Here is a 20,278-nt window from a genome sequence, read left to right on the forward strand (position 1 = left end):
AAACAGAGTTCAATATATATATTCCTGCGAGACATCCAAGCACCAGGAGTCTGAAAATCTTTCAGTTTCTAGGGAAAGAATTTCCCAAAGAACTAAAATAACAGGGGACACCAAATCACCTCACGATTTTTAGACTGGGTAGAGGCTGGTAAATACAGGAATTGATTCCGCTACTGGATGTAAATTACATTAGTGCTTATCTTGCTGGCAATACACAGAAAGTCCTTTGCATTTATAATTCATTAAGAGGGTGAGGTGGGTGGGGTTCTCTCGCATTAAGCTATCAAGAGTCCTTGATTCAGACAGGCCTTGGCAAAAGAACAAAGAACAGAGAAAAGATTCTAGATCACTAGCTTTAAAAAAAAACTCCACAAAAAACAAATATCTAAGCCACACTCTGCTTCTAAAATTTGGGCTGCAATGTACTGAACACCAACAAATCATCCTCAATGGTCTGCAACTGACACATGTGGGCTTCTTCAATCAAATCCATCACCTTTTCAATTGCTTTTTTTTAAAATTGTAAAACAAAAAATTGTCAGCCTAGTACTTAATAAAAGCAAGGAGCACAATTAAATATCCCTAAGCATTAATCCCACTGAAGAAAATACTAAAGTGAAATAGCTAATGGAAATGGCCTTCTCAGGAATGTAAAAAAGCTTTAATATTGAAAACTGAGAAAGTGCTGTGTTGCGTTTCTGGAGTTACTTTGGTGGAACATCAGAATCGTTGCTTTAAAAACAAGATTGTATGCCAAGATACGTCTTTATTATATTGCTAAACATCGGCATTTTTGGCAGGCTGCTGTTTTATCCTTCATGATAAAGTACTGACTGTGCTTTCAGTAGATAGGTTTTTCCAGAACACATCAGCTTTAAGAGAGTTATAAATTATTCAGTCAGTCTATGGTCATTGTAATTAGACTCTATTGATAGACTGCCAGCATTCACACCCATAAGTCAAGAAGAATAAGAAACCAGATACAAATATAGCTCCTCTGAATCAGAACTTAATAACTTTCTGAACAGAGCCAGTGTGTATGAACAAAGCCTGAATGCTAACACAGAGAATGCTTTTAGGGTTAGAACTGAAAGTACATGAGATGTTTACAGATGCGAGGTCAGTACCATGTGCAAGCAGTTTTCATTTTTCAGCATCAATTATTAACCACTGCAATTTCATCTGAAACGAGATGGAAATCATATCACAAAAGGTATTGTTCTGTCAAAATTGACAGTCAAAATCCTGTTTTGTCTGTCTCTGCTTTTTTTATCCACAATCCAGTAATGCTTTCCCCTGATGCAAATAGAAGGCAGAACACAAAATAGTCTAAATGCCAAAAGCCTGCTGGATTTGCGAACCGACTAAATGCAGACTTAACCAGAAACATAAAAGAAAACAAAGCTCCCAGCTACTTGCAGAAAAGTAATATGTTGCAACTATTCTGCACTGACTGCATCTCAGAGCCTTTATCTACAGAACAAGCCGACAGAATGAGTAAAATACTTACTTTTAAATGATCACCCACAGGAAACAAAGGAACTGGCTCTCTGTTTATTTTCTGTGCTATTGAGCTGTTAAAATCTCAGCCTGTTCAAACGTACACTGTAGAAGCTTTGTCTCAGCTGGATTTGCTGTAGTTTCCTATGGGCTGTGTGGATTTGCAATAGTACTTTCCACTCAGCTGGTTGTTTGGTGTTCGGAGGCGCGCTGCTCTGTAATGAGGAGATACAGCCAGACTCTGCCTATTTCTTAAACTCCAGGGAGTTGAGTACATCCCCTTCCAAGTATCCAAATTAAACAGCGACAGCACTTAGGCATTGCACATTAATGCCTTTTTCTTTTTTGTTGTTATTTGCAGACTAATAGGAATGAACAGAAAATAATATAAGCACATTAGTTTTTTTTGTTTTTCTAAGGAGTAAGGAATGTAATGTGTTTGCTCCTGATAACTGATTTGCATCTTTGACAATGGAGGTCAACAAAAAATATTAAGTATTCCATACAGTACATTGATTGCAATTAAGAAAATACCAGGTATAGATTAGCCTTGTTCTTCAATAAATATAGTGCATTTATGCAGTATGTAAACTAAATAGTAAACTAAAGACGTGCATTGATAACAGTTGCTTTTTTCTTGACTGCATTAGAGTAGTAACTACTACCTTTTTAATATCACATACTACACAGTCATACTACACAGTCCTTAATGCAAAATTGTAATCTTCAAGATGATAAAATGAGTGCATTCATGCAAAAATCAAGGTCAAATTCCAGTTCAAGTCCATGCGCAGTAATTGATATTTGAACAGAACATTCTGAAAAACTTTAATTATGCATTACATTATGCTTTAATATGGAATTCTTGATTTTCTTTTACCATGGGTAACCTTTAATGTCCACCAGTCAACATGCATGGTATTTTGCAGTAACCCAGCTTTGTGGAGAACAGGTTAACCAGCATGTGCATTCTGAGTAATGTTAAAACATACTTCTATAGAGGAAGATTGCATTGGGATTCATGCATGTTGTGATGTCTATGTAAGCATGAACATATTTCCAAGTGAAAATAGTTTATGTTCATTGGAGCATTAGCATCTGACAAGCTGTAAAACTGCTGAATGGCAGATGGCCATCCTTTGTGGCTAGAAAAGGAAAACTTTATCAAATCCTGATTGTTATCACACTGTATGAGTGTTTCCAAAGGATCTTCCTCCTGTGGTCAGCACATAGTCACCATCCCTTGATAGAATCACAGTTTGCACTGGGCTTCCTCTTGATATTGCCTTTTTGTAGTGATTAGAACTGCCCCCAATGCTCAGAGGCTGTGTTTAATAGGCTGACTTCACTGAGATCTTGATCAGGCTTTTGGAGCACTTTTTCATACGTTGCAAAGTTTCTGGACACATAACAGTGGAAAACAGGGTGTTTTCACAGTAACTGCAGAATTAAAAGATTGGCTTGCCAGCAAGCCATGCTGACCAACTTGCATCCACTGCACACAGTTACACTGAACGTGTGTGTGATTGCAACATCATCTGTAGCACCTAGAGTAAGGATTTCAAAAATGCAATTCCTGGAAGACTTTGTGTGTTCTGGCTTTTATCCCAATCTTGCTAATAAATTCAACAATTATCCCACTTATTTTCTCAGGCATATAAATGTCCTTTTAGTATTTATGTTTGGTTACTCAGAAATGTAACTTCATTGAAGATGCCAATTACCTCCTCAGTGCCTGATTAGTAGTATATCTGACCTAGAATGTCTTTGTGTCCAAATGTGGAGCTGAGTACTTTTGACCAGTGATCCTCAGTTCTGGTCCTGAAGAGACCTCTTAATGACTGAATGGAATTCATTATTGACTTAATTGGTTTCAATTGGAGTTTGAAATAGCACTCAAAAAGCTATTTGTTTTTCCACTTGTTTCTGACCTTAATTGCTTAAGGGTAGTAAACATGTATATCGAGCTGTAACATATCTGCTCTCAAAATGAAATGATGCATTTTGTGAGAAGGTTATTATAGTTTGAAAGGACATTCGAAATGACTTCATGTAGATATTTTCACTGGTAGTCAGATTTCATTCCTTGTCCAACGAGGGAAATGTAAATGTGTTAGTTAAAATAGGTTTGGAATATGCTAATTTAAACATGGATAGAGAGGTGTAAATCAAACTCTAATACAAAATTCAAGAAATTCAGTGCATTGTCGGTCAGGGAATGAAGTATTCAATGGAATCCTCATCCATTTGTGCAGCTGCATGCAGCCTATGAACACCATGATTTCCCTCTAGAATTGTAAAGTTTATTAGTCAGTGAAGGAATGGATGTCTGCACTTACATGAGAGGACATTACATTCTTCATCCAATGATAACATTAATTGTCAGTTTCAGAGTATAGTTATTTGTAAGGTCTTATCAAGTGTAAAAGTAATTTACTGCCTGAAGAATGTTGATACTACATGTGGTGGTGGGGGTATTTTGCATATTGATAATAACAACTAGTAGAAACAATGAGCTTTGTTTATAAGACCTTGCAGCATCTGTGACGTTTGGCTCTAAAGGGGTTAACAGTTTTACATATTAGGACAACAATGATTTCAGCTCGGTACCCCTGAGAATTGTCTCACAAGTATTTTATCTCCAGAGGTACTCTGTACAGCTTTGCTGCAGCTCTGTAGCTCTGTAATGATATATGGCATCATTTTAAAGCTAAAACTATTGTACATTATAATACTTTACCTTCCCTTCCATTGTAGATATTGGACTACACACCCTTTCAATTCTTGCATTACAAAGAGTAAAAATAATATTTTTCTGCTGTCCCCTGCTATGTTTTCTTTACCCAAACATTTTAATTAACTAAATTAAGTAGCATTCCCTAGCTGATTAGTTATTTGTTTGGGGCTGATTTTAAAAGTCATATTTTGGTTAAAAGATTAAGCTAATTTCCTTCTCAAGACAGACAATTCACATCACTTTTACAAGTTAATCCCTACTGGTAACCAATGTAGATCGACCAAATGGCTACTTCTCATTTGTAACCAATCTTATGTTTCTGAATGAGTTAAAGTTTCCAAATTGCCTTTATTTACCATTATTCATTTTGATACAGCATCTTGCAAAAGTATTCAGACTGTTCTTATAGGGTCCCAAACTGTCAAATTAAAAAATGTTTCCTGGATTTTATTTTATTCAAAACCTGGATGCTGAAACAGTAGACATCTAGGGGAAAAAAGTAACAGTTAATGTCAAAATATGAAATATGTTGATTGCATAAGTATTATACCCATGAACTCAATATTTGGTGATATCAAAATATAGTCTCAAGTCTTTCTGGGTAAGTAGCAACTTTGCTCACCAGCTTTTTCCAGTTTTTGCCCATATTTCTTTACAGATTTTCTCAAGCTACTTGGGGATTGCTTATGGACAGCAGCTTTCATGTCTTTCCAAAGACTCTGAGCAGGATTCAAGTCAAATCTGTGAGTCAGCCACACAGGGATATTCATTTTCTTTTTTTTTTAAGCGCTCTAGTGTAGCTTTGTCTTTCTACTTTGAATCATTGTCCTACTGAAAAGTACATTTTTGTCCAACTTTTAGGTCTGAAGCTGGTTCTCTTTTATGATTTGTCTGTACTTTGCTCCATCTAAATTCCTATCAGTCTTGACAAGCTTCCCAGCCCCAGCTGATGAGAAGCAGGACTACAACATAATGCTGCCATGACCATCATTGACGATAGGGATGGTTTTGCCTGAGTGATGCACTGTGTTGGGTTTGCATCAGAATTAACACTTTGCATTTAGGCCAGAAAGTTCCAATCTTGTCTTGTCTGGCCATAGAACCTTTTGCCACACATTATCAGTATCATTTATGTACTTTATTGCAAACCCTAGGTTGGTCTTCTCCTGTGGCGGGACCAGGCGATTACTGACCCATTAATTTCTCCCATCTCAGCCACTGTTGGCCTGATGGTTGCATCCCTGACAAGTTTCCTCCTTGCCCACTTGCTCAGTTTGGAGGAATAGCTTGATCTAGATAGTGACTGGGTGTCTTCTACTTCTAAATAATTGAGCTCTCTATACTCAAAGAGATATTCTTGTATTTGAAATGTTTTTATTCTTTCTGTTGGTTTAAGCCTTTATACAGCATTAACCTTGAGTTACTTTGAAAAATCCTTGGTCTTCCTGGTTTACTTGAAATTTCTTATAGAGATAGATTTATTTATTCTGAAATCATGTGAAACACTATCATTTCGCACAGATAGAGGCCTCTTAGCTTATTGTGTGGTTTGTTAAGGTAATTTTGTGCACCTAAATTAATTGCCACAGCAACAAAATTGAAGACTTACGCAATATTAATCATCTGTTCAATTATTTCTTTTTGTATTTTCTTGTTTTGAATGTTGTTCATTTCTTGTTGGTTGTGTACAGTACTGTATACAGTATTAATTGCTACTTCAAAATGTCATGACAGCAAGCTTTAAAGCAACAAAATTTGAAAACTGTGCGAGGATGTGAAAACTTTTGCAAAGCATGATATGTGTCTTTAGAGATCTCACAACAACAATATAGGTGATCCAGCACAAGTCTAGACATGGGCCATATTTGCTTAAAATGTATGCAATATGCATTATACAGTATGCAACAATGCAGGATAAATATAAATCTCCTATAGACAAAACAAAGCCTTACAGTGTTACATTTGGAGCACTGCAAGAACGTGCAGAAAGGTTTTAAAATAATAAGAGCGCGTGGGTGGTCTGTAATTTCTTGCTTTGTATAAAAATCCATATAAATCCATATAAATAATCTCAATATATTCCTCTTGTTTCTGTAAGTGCCGACAGCTCTGCTAGCGATCTATTGAATTTTACTTACATTTTTCAAAGCGTGTGCAATATTTCAAATGCTGACACTTGCTAGGGTAAAAAATGACATCGGTAAATAATGCTTGGAAAAACACAGAATCACACTGGCCAGTCATGCATTTCTGCCTCCAGCACAGGGGGGACAGTGTTGCTGCATTTTTTTCGCCATTCTTATATAATACTAAATATTGGGCAGGTCATTTAGATGTCTGGGAATCCCATCCCCCACCGATTAACAGTAACTGTAAATACCTGCAAGCATTTCTGGGGGTCTGTCTCCTGATACATCTATCTGTGTCTACTGTTGCCTCCATTATTATGCATTTGTGTCTAGGTGTTATAAATGGCACAGCCTGACACCCATTTATCATATCTGATAGTTCTCAAATGATTTGAGTTCTGATAGCCTGCTTTTCCTTAATGCAGGCAATTTTATGTAAAGTACCTAACTTGACTATAATAGAGTGGATGACATTTCAATGCCTTTTCGAAATTATCAGCTTATGAACCACATTTATCCATTAGCCTCATGCATATTGAGAAAAATGTGACACTATTATTTGTATGCCCCAGGCACAAGGGAAGGTGATGTTACCAGTTCTGTGCTGTTTCACTGTTGGTACACACCCTGTTTAAACTCTGGCACTTAACAGTGAATGTTCAGGAAAACTACAGCAAGTCACAAATACTTGAGCAATGCTCAGTGATACTTTATTTCATTTGAAAGCTGGAGCTGTGCACATGCACATAACAAATTACCTTCTGCGGAACAAGCAACACTGCCTCAGGGAAGACAAGGAGACACAAGCATCAGTAAATGTTCCAGCAGGGCTTCAGTGTTTTACATTACATATGTTAATGCCAGGTTAATTAAAAGCAATATAAGCTGAAGTATGTATGTTCACAATTAAAAAGGTTTTTTTGTGGAACAGTTAAAAGGTTATTTTTTTCAGCAACAAGATGATGTTTGGACTTCATATCATGTATCATGTCACCTCCACTGGAATATGATTACAGATTTTTCGGAGACGATTGCTGAGCATTGGCTTACATGTGGTGGAAACCACATTTACATCGAAAATGCATTCCCATTCTGAAAATCATGTTCCCCCGCCAATTAGCATTACTAATTTTGCTGATTGAATATCGTTGTAAATTGCAGGACTGTGTGTGATGGTTTAAAGGACCTGCTGAGGCAGATAAATAACCTGTTGGTGCCCAGGCCAGAGCAGCTGGAATACATGAACTCTCTGTATCAGAGGTGGACAGCTCCAGCCCTTGAGGGCTAGATTCCTTCAGATTTTACACATATCTTCCAATTAGCAAAAGATTGACTTAGAAAAAGACGCGTGATTTTGAGCTCAAATCCCAGTAACGATTTCAATGAAGTAATTAAGATGTCAAATGGAATGAGAGCAAGGACCCCTCGTAGACAATCCCTGATCTATATAACAAAAAAAATGATCACTGGAATAAAGTCAGAATGAGAATATACATACTGTTCATATGGAAAGAAGGGACATGTCTCTTAATCTTATGGTGGATTTTTTTTGTCCCATTCTATCCTGACGTTTGGAAACATAAATGAAAATAAGCATACAGAGATGAACATACTGCTTATGGAAGAATCTGTATTAATAAGCCTTTTTTGGGGGATCTGGTCATGTATTTTGTACCAAGCACATACTGTACTGTTAAATCTGTCCTGTGAAGCAGCGGGGTGTGTTGCAGCTGTAGTGGCGGCGGGCAATGCCTCCAGTCTCCTGCTACCCCTGGTTGCCAAGGGGACAAGATATCTGGGGCATCTGGCTGTAGTAAGAAGGCACACAGAATAAGGTGCTCTAGGTTATTTAAACTCTGCTCAGTTGTCCTGTGCAATCCGGCATTGCGTCTCTTATGGATCACCGGCCAGTTTTATCCAATGGAGTTCTCCCTGCTTTTTTCCTGTTCTCGATCTGCCCAAATCCTTCCTTAAGCCCATCCTGTATCCCTGCCTGCCTGGATTTTCCCCCTCGCCTGCTGGTATCCTGACCTGCCGGGACTCTCACCTTCACTGCTCCAGCCTGCTGTGTGTGGCGAATGGCCAGCTCTCTGGCTCTTGGCAGCGATGCATGTGGCTGCAGGTTTGGTGCGGCAACTGCCTGCCGCCAGTGAGCACATTTCTGTTCCCACAGTGGGCACGTCGCACTGCTTCGTTCCCTGCAGTGGGCACCGCACTTTTGATCCCCTTGGTGGCTGGTGGTGAGGTCTGCTGCTGCATCTGCCTCACAGTCCTTGTGTGGTGCTGTTGCTGGCCAGGGACCAGGTGGCTCAGCCCCGTGAGCTGGCGTTTGGCACAGCTGACACCCCTGGTAGTCTTCCCTGAACTCAGCAACCTCACCAGCCTGCACTCCTTCCCCATGTCCAGACCTCTGTTCTGCCCTGTTCCCTGCCTACTCTTCTACCTGCACTCCTGCCCTGTGTCCTACCTGCATTCCAGCCTTGTTCCCTGCTTGTTCACCTGTCTGCACTCCAGACCTGTGCCAGGCTCACACTCCAGCCCTGTGTCCAGCCTGCGCACCTGCCCTGTTCCCTGCCTGCTCTCCTACCTGCACTCCAGCCCTGTGTCCTACCTGCACTCCAGCCCTATTTCCTTTCAGTCTGCTCTCTGCCTTTTGGATTCTACCTCAGCCTGCTGGCCTCTCTGCCTGCCCCACATCCTGACCTGCCCCTGGCCCTCCGCACTGGATCCTGTCCTCAGTGGGTGCATTGCTCAGCCCAGTCTCTGGCATGCCCACTACAGTCCGCCCTGACAACACACGTCCAGTTTGGCTCAGTCTCTGGAGAAGACCACCCTGAAAACCTTAGTTTCTGGTGTGCCTTCTCTGACAACACGTGTTTGGTCCTGTCTCTGGAGGAGACCACCTCGAGAGCACGTGCCCAATTTAGCCCAGCTCCTGGTGCACCCCTGGCAGACCACCCCAACAATGTTTGCCTGTCCTGCCCGGCTCCAGGCGCAGACCGACCAGCCCTGCCCTGTCCCAGATTCTCCTTTCTGTACCTGTCTCTGTAAAACAGAGTCCATTTCTGAGTGTGCCAGCAACTATCCCTGGATGCCCTTGCTCTTGTGTCCATAACACCTTCTGGCCCACCCCAGCCATCTTGTTGGGTGGCATATGGTAACACATCATACATCAGACATCTCCATTGAACAAGAATGTAAATTTTAACTAAAAAATCTGAGGCTTCTTCTTAAATATTTGTTATATGGAATTGGACTGATACTTGCGCCAAACAGGACAAACCACTGCAATAATAACATGCATCTGAATAGTATTTGCATATGAATATGACAGTTTAGTGAGAACCAAATGTTCTTAATCTTAATTCCCCTGCAGTAGATTATGGATGTAGTTGCAATCTCATTATAGTAAAGAAAGACGAAGTGGGCAATTAGAATGCTGAGCAACCCACAAGATGTTAAGATATGCAATGTCGTTCATTTTTATGATTTTCTTGACAGCACTGTGTGATTAGAGAGCAATATAATACCATTGCTTTTCTCATACTTATTCTGCGCGCAGCAATACCTTATTAAACATGCACTTCATTGTTGTTATATCAGCAAAACCAAATCTTTCTCACAGCAAATTACAGGAAGAGGCAAAAGAAAGCAGAACAAGCACTTACATGACACAATCTGATTTTTCAGATGACACAAGGAAATACAGGGGAATCAACTAAGGCATAAACTGTACTATCTGAAATGTTTTTCAATTTAGATTTCATGACCATTTCATCACAACACAAATTGTATTTCTAAGACTTCTTCAAAATTGTTTTATCCCTAAAACGATATCCTTCATTCTCCTCTTTAAATGTATGCTCTTTGAAAATGAGCCCTGAAAACTAATTTAACTAGTTTTAATTTATTTTTGCCAGTGTCGTGTCTGCTACTGCTTTGTAGTGTTTAGAGCTTAATTGCATTCAGTCCACCTAAACTTAAAGAGGTGAGCTGTATCAATGATTGACCACAAGGTTTCTTTCATTTATTGCCGGAGAATCAAGTACGGCCTTACCATTAAACTTTCTGATCTAGTTTTCTGGTGCAGACCTTTGAAATAGCGAAGTCCATCCACTGCTATAATAAAAGTCAGGTCACAATGGGGACATCTTTCATTCCTGTCATCACTGCCTCTGACACATACTGTATGAATTCCTTAAGGCATGGAAAATGGGACTTTTATTACTTTTTGAGAGAGAGAAAAAAAGCTTTTCACTTTTCACTTCACATGTAAGAGAAGGTAAAGAATGCATCATGTTTCAAAGAAAAGCAGCAACCTTTCCCCACAAGATTTGAAGAAATAAAATAGCTTTAAATCAATTTTTTTCACACCTTCTACACTGATGACATGTTATTAATATCTGTGCATCTGTACATATCTATATATTAATTTGTTAGCTGTAAGTGTGAGTGTGGGTAGGACAACTCTAATGAAACATGCAAACAGCTCAGCTAGTGATGCTAACACTAGCTTTTTTCGTTTTTGTTAGTTTCACAATGTTCTGAACACCCATAACTTTAAGTTAACTGTTTTGCATTTCACCCTGAAATCTTTAAATATAGAAAAGAAAACGTTTGAAGGCCGACCTTGGTGAACTGCTGTGCATTGGCAAGTTCGCTGCGTAAAGACAAACTGTCCCCTCAATCTGATTTTATCAATATCACGGCTTGAACAAGTTTTAATGGAAACGAGTAACAGTTTTCTCTCTTTGGGATTTTTGCGGCCTGCACACTACCACTGAGCTGGTCCCTATGTGGCAGAAAATTTTTAACGGCAGAAAATTACTGTGTGTCTTTCACTGAGCTGTGCAAGTTTTTTTTATGAGGGGGGGATTACAATCTGGAACTTATGGCTGCAAGACCTAACCTTTAACCCTTTACTACCCAATGTGAAATGGATCCTAAATCACCTACTTGGAATTCATGCATTATCTCAGTCGCTCAAGCTTGTATGCCACGTCCTGTGCCTATATCCATCATATCTGTCATCTCCCGCCATATGTGTCAATAAATGTTCAAAGCACTGGCTGTACAAGATCAGAGGTCGGTGCATTTCTATGTTTTATTCATCCTGCAATTCTGACCTATGCCCATGTTCTTTTGCACTAGAACAGGTAAATTAAATGCTTTTGTTGAGGGAAACAAATAAGCAGAAAAGAAATTGAGTGGTATAGTATCGACAGCACCCCTACCTGCTCACCGCCCATTGTCAATCTGACCTTTTTAAAACATTGACCTTTTTAATCACAAGCTGAAGGGTTCATTTGAATACTTAGATCCCAACATATCCTAGCTCCAGGGAATGAGCCCCCTTTTATCAGGACAAGAGTGCTTGTTGATAGCATCATTCATCAACCTGCTCTAAAGCGATGTGGTGTGTGGATCTCAAAGCTACTTCTTTGGCCTTTCCATAGCTACCACATGCGTTCATATCTGTATTTTATATTCATTTACAAATTTCACAGGCACATTGTTTGAATAGCATGCTTAAGTTAAAAAACCTTAATGCAATATTGACATATGAGATGGCATAATAACATATCATTTATGGAAAAAAGCAGAAGCTGAATTGGATATTAAAAAAATAAGAAGGCAAAAACAATCATTATCACACCAATAATATTAATACTCATCATCATAATAAGCCCAGCTTTTACGGTTCAGGTATGCTGCTAATACAGTGGCACTTGATCCATCTGTTCCCATTATGATAGGATTGCACCCCATCCACTGAAAATTCCTTGCCTGGCACAACCGCACCCGAGGGGGCAAATAAAAACAAAAAATGACAAGACAAATTAGAGATAAGAGAGGGGGTGTCTGCAGATTGACATTGGCAGAACCGGCTTTGCTTTCAATTATCTCCATCACCTGTGCCATAGTGTAAACGAATCGTTAATTGAACATACAAAGTACGGCAGCAAGCAGCAATGCATATTAAGGAGGGGGCTGTAACCCTCCATGGGCTTGAACAGAATGTGTTGAATTCATCTGTCAGGACTCGTTTGTTTTTGCAAATGGCTTTTATGTTTCTCTTCCCATTGTCAGCCTTCATAACTCCAAACAGCTTGATGCAGCGATTGGCTGAGTTCTTCTGTCTCATTCAGGTTATCATTTTTCTGCCTTCATTTGAGGCAATTATTACCTCCAGCCATCCACTCCCCCCTCCCTCCCAGGATGCTGAACTGGCTGCCCAGGATGCTGCAGAAGCTGAATCGGAAAGTGGGTGCAGTGCCAATCACCATTCTTCAGCATATGAGCAGTTTGAGTGACAGTGTGCAGTACAGCAGTAGTTTGAAAATTACTAGTTAGATATCAATGTAGGAGACAGATCTGCACAATACCTTCCCAATATGAAGCGCTTCACGTGAATTCCTAGCTTACAGTGTGCGCAGCCTTGGGTTTCTATAAAAGAGAGTGACTTAAAGTAATGCTTTCTGGAGCCAAACAGTTGCAATCATTCAGCTTCATCAGCAAGGCTGCTGTTCCTTATTTTATTCTGGTTAATTACATCCTTGCAGCATTTGTTTTCCTTTCCCAATCTAGCAGTGTTACAATTGGTAAGCAATTAACTGCAGCACTTCCAAAGATGGTGCTGAGAAGAGTATTTAGCAGGTTCTTTCTCCCTTGTTTCCTGAAAGAGTCCTTTAAATTATTTTAAAGTTTTCATACTTGGAGGCTGGAGCATGACTCATCCTGGATTCTTTTCTGAATGTGATGCTCAAGGCTCTAGGCAGAAGAACCATGAAAATTCTATTAAATCTTTAAAGCAGAGGGTCGTCCAAAGGGGGTAAAAAGATCATTGCTTCATTGAGATGGAATATGACTATAAAATGGTAATTTTTGTGGAAAGTAATATTGAAGTATCATTTCAGAGTTCATACTAGTCTTTGATTATTGTAATCCATGTTTAAGAACATTTGGGTTTTGCTCTCTCTCTGCACTGTTAAAATGGATTTTTTTTCTTTTTGTCAAACTCTTATGCTTTTGAATTAAGCGTAACAAGAGATTGTATTTTCAGTCGCGCCGTTCAGATTAACGGCATTCTCTTATTTCCTGCCTCAAAACAGTACTGCTGCTGAAAATCTGGTGCCCTAGTTAGCTTTATAAATGCACCCTGCTGTGACCTTTTAAATGCTTCTAAAGATATAACAAAAAATGGTGACTATTTCTGTTTCGTTTTCTTGCAATGACGTATATCCTATGCACATTTACTTGCTGAAAATGAGAGTGTGCCTGGCATATTTAATCCTTGCATCCACAATTTAAATTACGACTATTATATATAGGAACCAGCAGACGTTGCATGCTGACGTCGCTTTATAGAGCAACTCCCCGCTCTACACTGTAACATATACAGATATTTTTTATAAATTATCATTAAGCACTTTCAGTATGGAAACATCAGAACATTTATCATGTGGAAATCTCTGCATGTTCTCAATCTGTTCCATTTCTGCTCTATGGCAATTTTCCACTTAGTTTTCATTTTGTGATCTAATGGCAAGGATGTATTTTTGTTTGATTTGAATGTAGTGGTTTAACATGGGAAATATAATATTAGGTACACACAAGGATTAAATTAAGTCATCAACCTGCCCACCAGTCTCATACTACAAACTGGATATCTAGCACTTGATAATTTGATTATTCTTTATGTAACCAGATATGTTAAATAATATTAATATAAGTCAGTTGAGAACAAATTCGTATTTACAAAGACAAATGAGTCAAGAGGTTTCTGCCATTGTTACACAGAAAACAAAGTAGTGATAGAAAGAAAAAAACAATCAATAAAATGTAAATAACATAACAGGACGTGACAGAGTTAACAAGTGCAAGTGTCAGGCAGAAAAGATTTAATCATACAACTGAAAACACCCTCAGATACAAAGGTGGATAGTTTTAGCTTACTCTGCAGATTGTTCCAGTCATTGGCAGCAGCAAATTGAAATGACTTGAGCCAAAAGTCGGGACTTACTCTTGGGAGGTTCAGTAAAAGAGCACGTCTTAAATTGTCAGATGGCACAGAGGGGTGCAATAAATTATGAATATGTTTTCACAATTAAAGATCTGTAATAACCAGTGAAACATTTGTTTGGTATGCAGAGAGGGTCAATCACAGAATAAAGATCACATCGATGATTGTGATACATCATCAGTGATAAATATTCATTTTAATATTAACTTAATATTAAGATCAAATAATGCACCATCACCAGTGATAAATACTATGGCAGATTGGAAAAAGACATCTTCCTCCATGACCTCCGGTTTCTTCCTACAGTCCAAAAGCATACTGGCAGGTTAATTGGCTACAGGGAAAATTGACCCTACAGTAGGTGAGGGTGTGCGTGTCTGTGTCTGCCCTGCGATTGACTGGCGTCCCATCCAGGGTGTATCCCACCTTGCTCCTGTTGATTGTTGGTATAGGCTCTGACTCCGCAGTAACTCTCAATTGCAAGAAGCAGTTAGAAAATTGATTAATGGACTTTAAATAATAAAAAAAAATATTTCAGTACTAAAACAACAAAAGAGCCACCAAGAACAAAATAAAATTCATCTAGGACTAAAATAAGAAACCTCTAAACAATGAAAGGAAAATGGTTGATGTACTGTACTAAACAGGTGTTTCAATCAGGTGTTAATTAAGGGAAAATTTAAAAACCTGCCCCAGGGAGCAGAAAGACAAAGTTCTGTATAAAACAGTTTCAGCATAAAAGAAGCAAAAGTACTAAAATCACTCAAGACTGATAAATCCCCAGGGTGCAATGGTATCTTGCCAATTGTACTCACACAAGATATGTTGTTGAGAAACCATTGACCCAACAGTCCCTCAAGACGGGTAGTACACACTGAAAAATTGCTGATTTAGTGTCTTCCTTAAGAAAGGTGACAAACCGAAACCAACTAATTACAGAGCAATAAGTCAATATGGATTTAGCAAGGATAGGTCTTGCCAGAGTAGAGGTATAGTTGAAAGTTGCCTATTGCCTGGGTACAATAGTTAATAGAAATGGAGAGAAGAATGGGGACCAGGATATAACCTTGTGGGACTCAGTTGGATAAGGCTGTGAAACAAATCTGCCAGACTTTACATGGTGTCATAATTACATGGATTTATCAAAAAGGCTGGCTCTGTGTTGGGGATGAGCCTTGACCCCCTGGAGGTGGTGGTTGAGAGGAAAATGCTGACCAAGCTCACAGCCATCATGAACAACGCCTCTCATCCACTTCATGGGACTTTTACTGGGCAGCGGAGCACTTTTAGCAACAGACTACTCCAGCTATGGTGTTCAAGGGAACGTTTCAGCAGGTCTTTCTTCCCGGCGGCTGTCAAGGTATATAACGCTGCCCTAGGCTAGGACTGTTAGCCCTTCATTTGCTCGTCTTTGGACAGCATGTTTGCTCCATTGTACTTTTTGGACAATCAGTTGGACAATCTATCTATCTAAATCCGTAGCAATGAGAGCAAGTTAATATCAATATTAGTTATGAATGTCCTCAGTCTGCCAGCAAGACCTGGATTTGTTATTTGCAATGTAGAGCTGGGTTGAAGTTTTCATTTAGTAACATATTATGCCCATACCTTAAAGTAGATAGATAATATGGTCAATTAACTTTTTAAATATTAGAAATATGGAAGGATTTTGTGTTAGCTGGTAGAACCAGGCCTCTGATGTAACTGTTAAAGGCTAGGTTTAAGGATATAGGGTGGTGTATTGTCTAAGACATTTATACCCTTAAACAATAACATTCTTGTAAATTGGTAAAAATGGAAGTTGCTTGGTATAAAAGCATCAGACAAATCTAACTGTTTGCAATAATTTTTTTTGCCGGGGAAGTAAAGAAGGAACAGAGAGCATCTGGTGTCAAAACAGAACTGTCTTCCCTTCCCAGACTGCTTTGTTTAGCTTGACACAATATCTAAAAGAGCTTACTGAACTCTTTACTATGTATAAGCCCCAAGGAGACAATGTTCTTTTTTGTGGAGCTTGACTGACAGCATAAATGATTGATTGGCCAAGTGAAGAAAATCAAACCTGTGTGATACATTCAAGTCAATGTGACAATCGAGGTGGTGGATGTGACAGTGGCTTCAAGAAATCTCCACAAACATTTTAAAATTAATTCAGATAGAAAAGAAAACATAACCTGAAAGTGAGAATAATCATAAATGTACAACCTCATGTTTGGTGAATTTATAAGCTCTGTGACTGTGAATGAGTCTAAAGGTGTTCACACTAACTTTGGATGTGCTCAAAATATATTTTTACAATTCTAATGGATTGGTGTATCTGTCTGTCAGTAGTAGCAAAAATAGATATCACTTGTCTGTCATCTAAAAGTTGCATAATAACTTTTCACAAGTACATATAAACATATACACTCTTTGTTTCTCCTTTGGAGCTTTTCTTTAGTTTTAATAAAAAGGAATCTTAGACACATGCCATTGTTGGATGCATTGGACATTTCTAAAACCTTCAAGAGAGTTGCTGTTTGTTCTTAGCTTGCTACCAGAGAAAAGGAAAGAGGAAAAAAATAATAGTTTTCACTGGAAATGCTTACCAATACTGTATATGGAGAGACATGTATCACTGTATCACCTCCTGTTTTTTCATATCTTTTCAAATTGGATATAAACAGGACTTCCCGGCCCTCATTGTTCCTCCAGCTGGCCTCCAGCACTTAGGGTATCATTGTTGCAGATATGACTCAGGATTGAACTTGTGCCGCCTGGGCCATAGTGCTTGACTAAAGAAGAGAGAGCTTCCTTACTGGTTGAGTTGCAATTTTACTGCTGAGGTTGTGGGACAACCTTTGGATTTCATTTCTGTAAAATTAATTTTATAATATTGTAAAAAGTTACTTTCAAAACCTTTAGAGTCTTTTTCTTTGATTCTTTGATTCTGGAATTTTCACTCGTCTAGTTACTTGCACATATGCAAATGATCACGTGTTGTTAAATTTATACATTCAGATGTATAAATTTATAAATCAGGGTTTGGATTTTATGTGGTATTGGATGACCTGTTAGAAGTGTAAACTCCTCTGTTTTAATTAAAAAAAAACATTTTTTGCAGTGCGTCATTTCACTAATAACTCATTCACTGATCATTTAACATCACCAAGACTTGAGAATAAATATCCATGGCAGCATTATAGATTTATCTGAGGATGGTAAGAAGCTGGACTACTGTACAGTTCACAAAAATGCAAGATAAGGTACATATCAAGATACATGCACAAAATGTATATCTGTGTGCCTTGACATCAGTGAGCATATCAGTGATGGATTAATAATAATAATTCCTTACACTTATATAGTGCTTTTCTGGACACCCTACTCAAACCACTTTAAAGGTAATGGGGACTACTCTCCTCCACCACCAATGTGCAGCACCCACCTGGATGATGCAATAGCACCCACAGTGCACCAGTACACTCATCAGACACCAGCTATCAGTGGGGAGGAGAACAGAATGATGAAGCCAATTCATGGACAAGGATTGGATTATTTGGAGGCCATGATTGGTAAAGGCTAATGGGAAATGTGGCCAGGACACCAGGGTGATACCCCTGCTCTTTTTGGATTAATGCCCTGGGACTTTTAATGGCCATAGAGAGTCAGGACCTCAGTTTTACATCTTATCCAAAGGATGATGCCTTTTTTCAGTACAGTGTCCCCATCACTATACTGCGGCATTAAGGTCCCACACAGGCCTCAGGGTGAGGGCCCCCTCCTGGCCCCACTAGCAACACTTCCAGCAGCAACCTTAGTTTTTCCCAGGAGGTCTTTCATCCACGTACTAATCAGACTCACACCTGCTTATCTTCAGTGGGCTGCCAGTTGTGAGTTTCAGAGTGATACGGCTGCTGGCATGAAATTGTAGAATTGCAGGTATTTCTTCAGAGTGTCTCAGTGGTTATTGAAATGGTTTTTATTTACCAAAATACCATTTTTCTCATCATTATTAATGTACAAATGCATAACACCTCTATTTGTTATGTGTTTCTGCCTCTTTTTCTAAGGAGTCTTACAGAACTAATATCCCCTTGAAATTTCTACCGAACCCCAGCACTCTGTTAATGGCAAATGCTGAGAATTTTAAATTGTCTAAATTCCTATTAAGCACAAGACTTGATGTGCTGTTTCATTTCACATTCCAAACATGATTGCATTTAAATTAAGAATTGCCCTTTTCACATCCCTTTTGGTAATCAAGTGACGCATATCTGTTTGCAAAATTCAAATTCTCACAGATCTTAGGTTCTCTACCTAGTCAAGATAACGTGATTTATTAGAGACCTCTGACTAGACTAGTGGTTTGCATTTTAAGCAAGGATTAAGGGAATTATCAGTGATATGCATTTAAGCACTGAAATGTATGACACAAATTGTCTTCATAGTTCTATTGTGACTTTGTTTCCAATAATATAGATAACTTTGTGCCACAGTTGCTGCATAGATTATAACTATCAAGCTGAGAGGCCTGATCACTTCTTCACATTTCTTCACTTTAATAAGAACAGCAATAACCTGTAGACCTGTTTACAGTAAAGGATGCTTTATTTCAGCCCTCTTCAAATTATGTAACCTTGATTTACTTTAGTTACTAGCTCTGAGGTTTTTTTTGTGAGGCAGTAATTATATGCTAGGAACCATTGACTTGAAAAATACTTTCTGATCATTTCCTATCAGTGCAAAAGCAAAACTGTAAAAGCACAATAATTTTGGCCTTGAGCACTCCAGCAATTCCAATACCCGACTAGTTATCTGATATCCATTTGTTAGCAAACAGCTGACTTCAATAATACATCTGTACAACTTTGGGGGGCTCATTTGATGTTTCTGAATTAAGATGTGATGGTCTGACATTGGATTTATAATAATAATAATAATTGCTTACACTTATATAGCGCTTTTCTGGACACTCCACTCAAAGCGCTTTACAGGTAATGGGGACTCCCCTCCACCACCACCAATGTGCAGCATCCACCTGGATTTATTGTTAAATGAGAAAATAGACAACATACTATAGTACCCCATAGCATACATGCAATAATACTGTCAGGAAGTGTTTGACAATGAGCTCTTCTAGGTACGGTATCTGACTTTCTTGTGTAATTATGTTCTCTTAGAAGTATTTGCTTTGAAGCAAAGAAGAACATCATTTTGGATCTTCATAACAATGTATTCTTTGAAGAAAAAAAGTGATCTTTTCTTCAAATATTATTACAACACTAATTGTGCTTAGATGTTAAGAGGGGGAAGGGTTGATTTATGTGCAGGGGAATCTTATCTCCCAATAAGATTCATGTTAAATAGTTTTTTAAGGCAGCATACCCAATCCTTCATTGCAATAAAGATGTGATCGTTACTGCTTTGTTCTAACATTATTTAATTTTTTTGCATTAAAGTTCAGTTATATTTACATCTGCATTTCTCAGCCTGCAGTGAGAGTGTAAACTTGTCTTGCAGTACCTATTCAGTATCGCTGTGCTCTGTCTTAGAAGGAAACTCTTAACTCTTGGTATCGTATGTTTTTCCCAAGGAAAGAGATTTACATTACAGTGCAAGGAAAATGTAAATCCAGAGTCTAAAAAATAAAATATATTGTTTGAAAAGGTGGGTTTTCACAAGATAAACAGAACTGTTTTTTGCTTATTTATTTTCAGAAAGTTGAAAATTGAAAAAAAGAAGTTGGGCACAATTACTTTTTTACGCTCTGGACTCCAAACTGTTTTTAATATAAACAAAAGGGATGTTTTTTTAGAAAAGCAGTAATGCATTAATCATTTATAATTAATAATTAAAGATTTAATTAAATACTTAATCAATGGGTTATTAAAATGCACATAAAATCTA

General features: G+C 38.4%; 1 protein-coding gene and 1 long non-coding RNA gene across 3 annotated transcripts in view; one reads left to right on the plus strand and one right to left on the minus strand.

Moving 5' to 3' along the window:
- Positions 1 to 1,705, minus strand: part of sema6d (semaphorin 6D) — a 101,364-nt gene extending 99,659 nt beyond the window's left edge. For both annotated transcript variants that reach the window (XM_088640859.1, XM_088640856.1), the window contains exon 1: positions 1,511 to 1,705. The gene's annotated coding sequence lies outside the window, so the exon portion shown is untranslated. The remainder of the gene's footprint in view (positions 1 to 1,510) is intronic.
- LOC148658990 (uncharacterized) overlaps positions 1 to 20,278 on the plus strand; it is a 160,336-nt gene that overhangs the window by 128,968 nt on the left and 11,090 nt on the right. The gene's annotated exons all lie outside the window — the stretch shown is intronic.

The sequence above is a fragment of the Lepisosteus platostomus genome, chromosome 7 (genome assembly GCF_059453375.1).
Source record: "Lepisosteus platostomus isolate fLepPlt1 chromosome 7, fLepPlt1.hap1, whole genome shotgun sequence".
NCBI classification, from domain to species: Eukaryota; Metazoa; Chordata; class Actinopteri; order Semionotiformes; family Lepisosteidae; genus Lepisosteus; species Lepisosteus platostomus.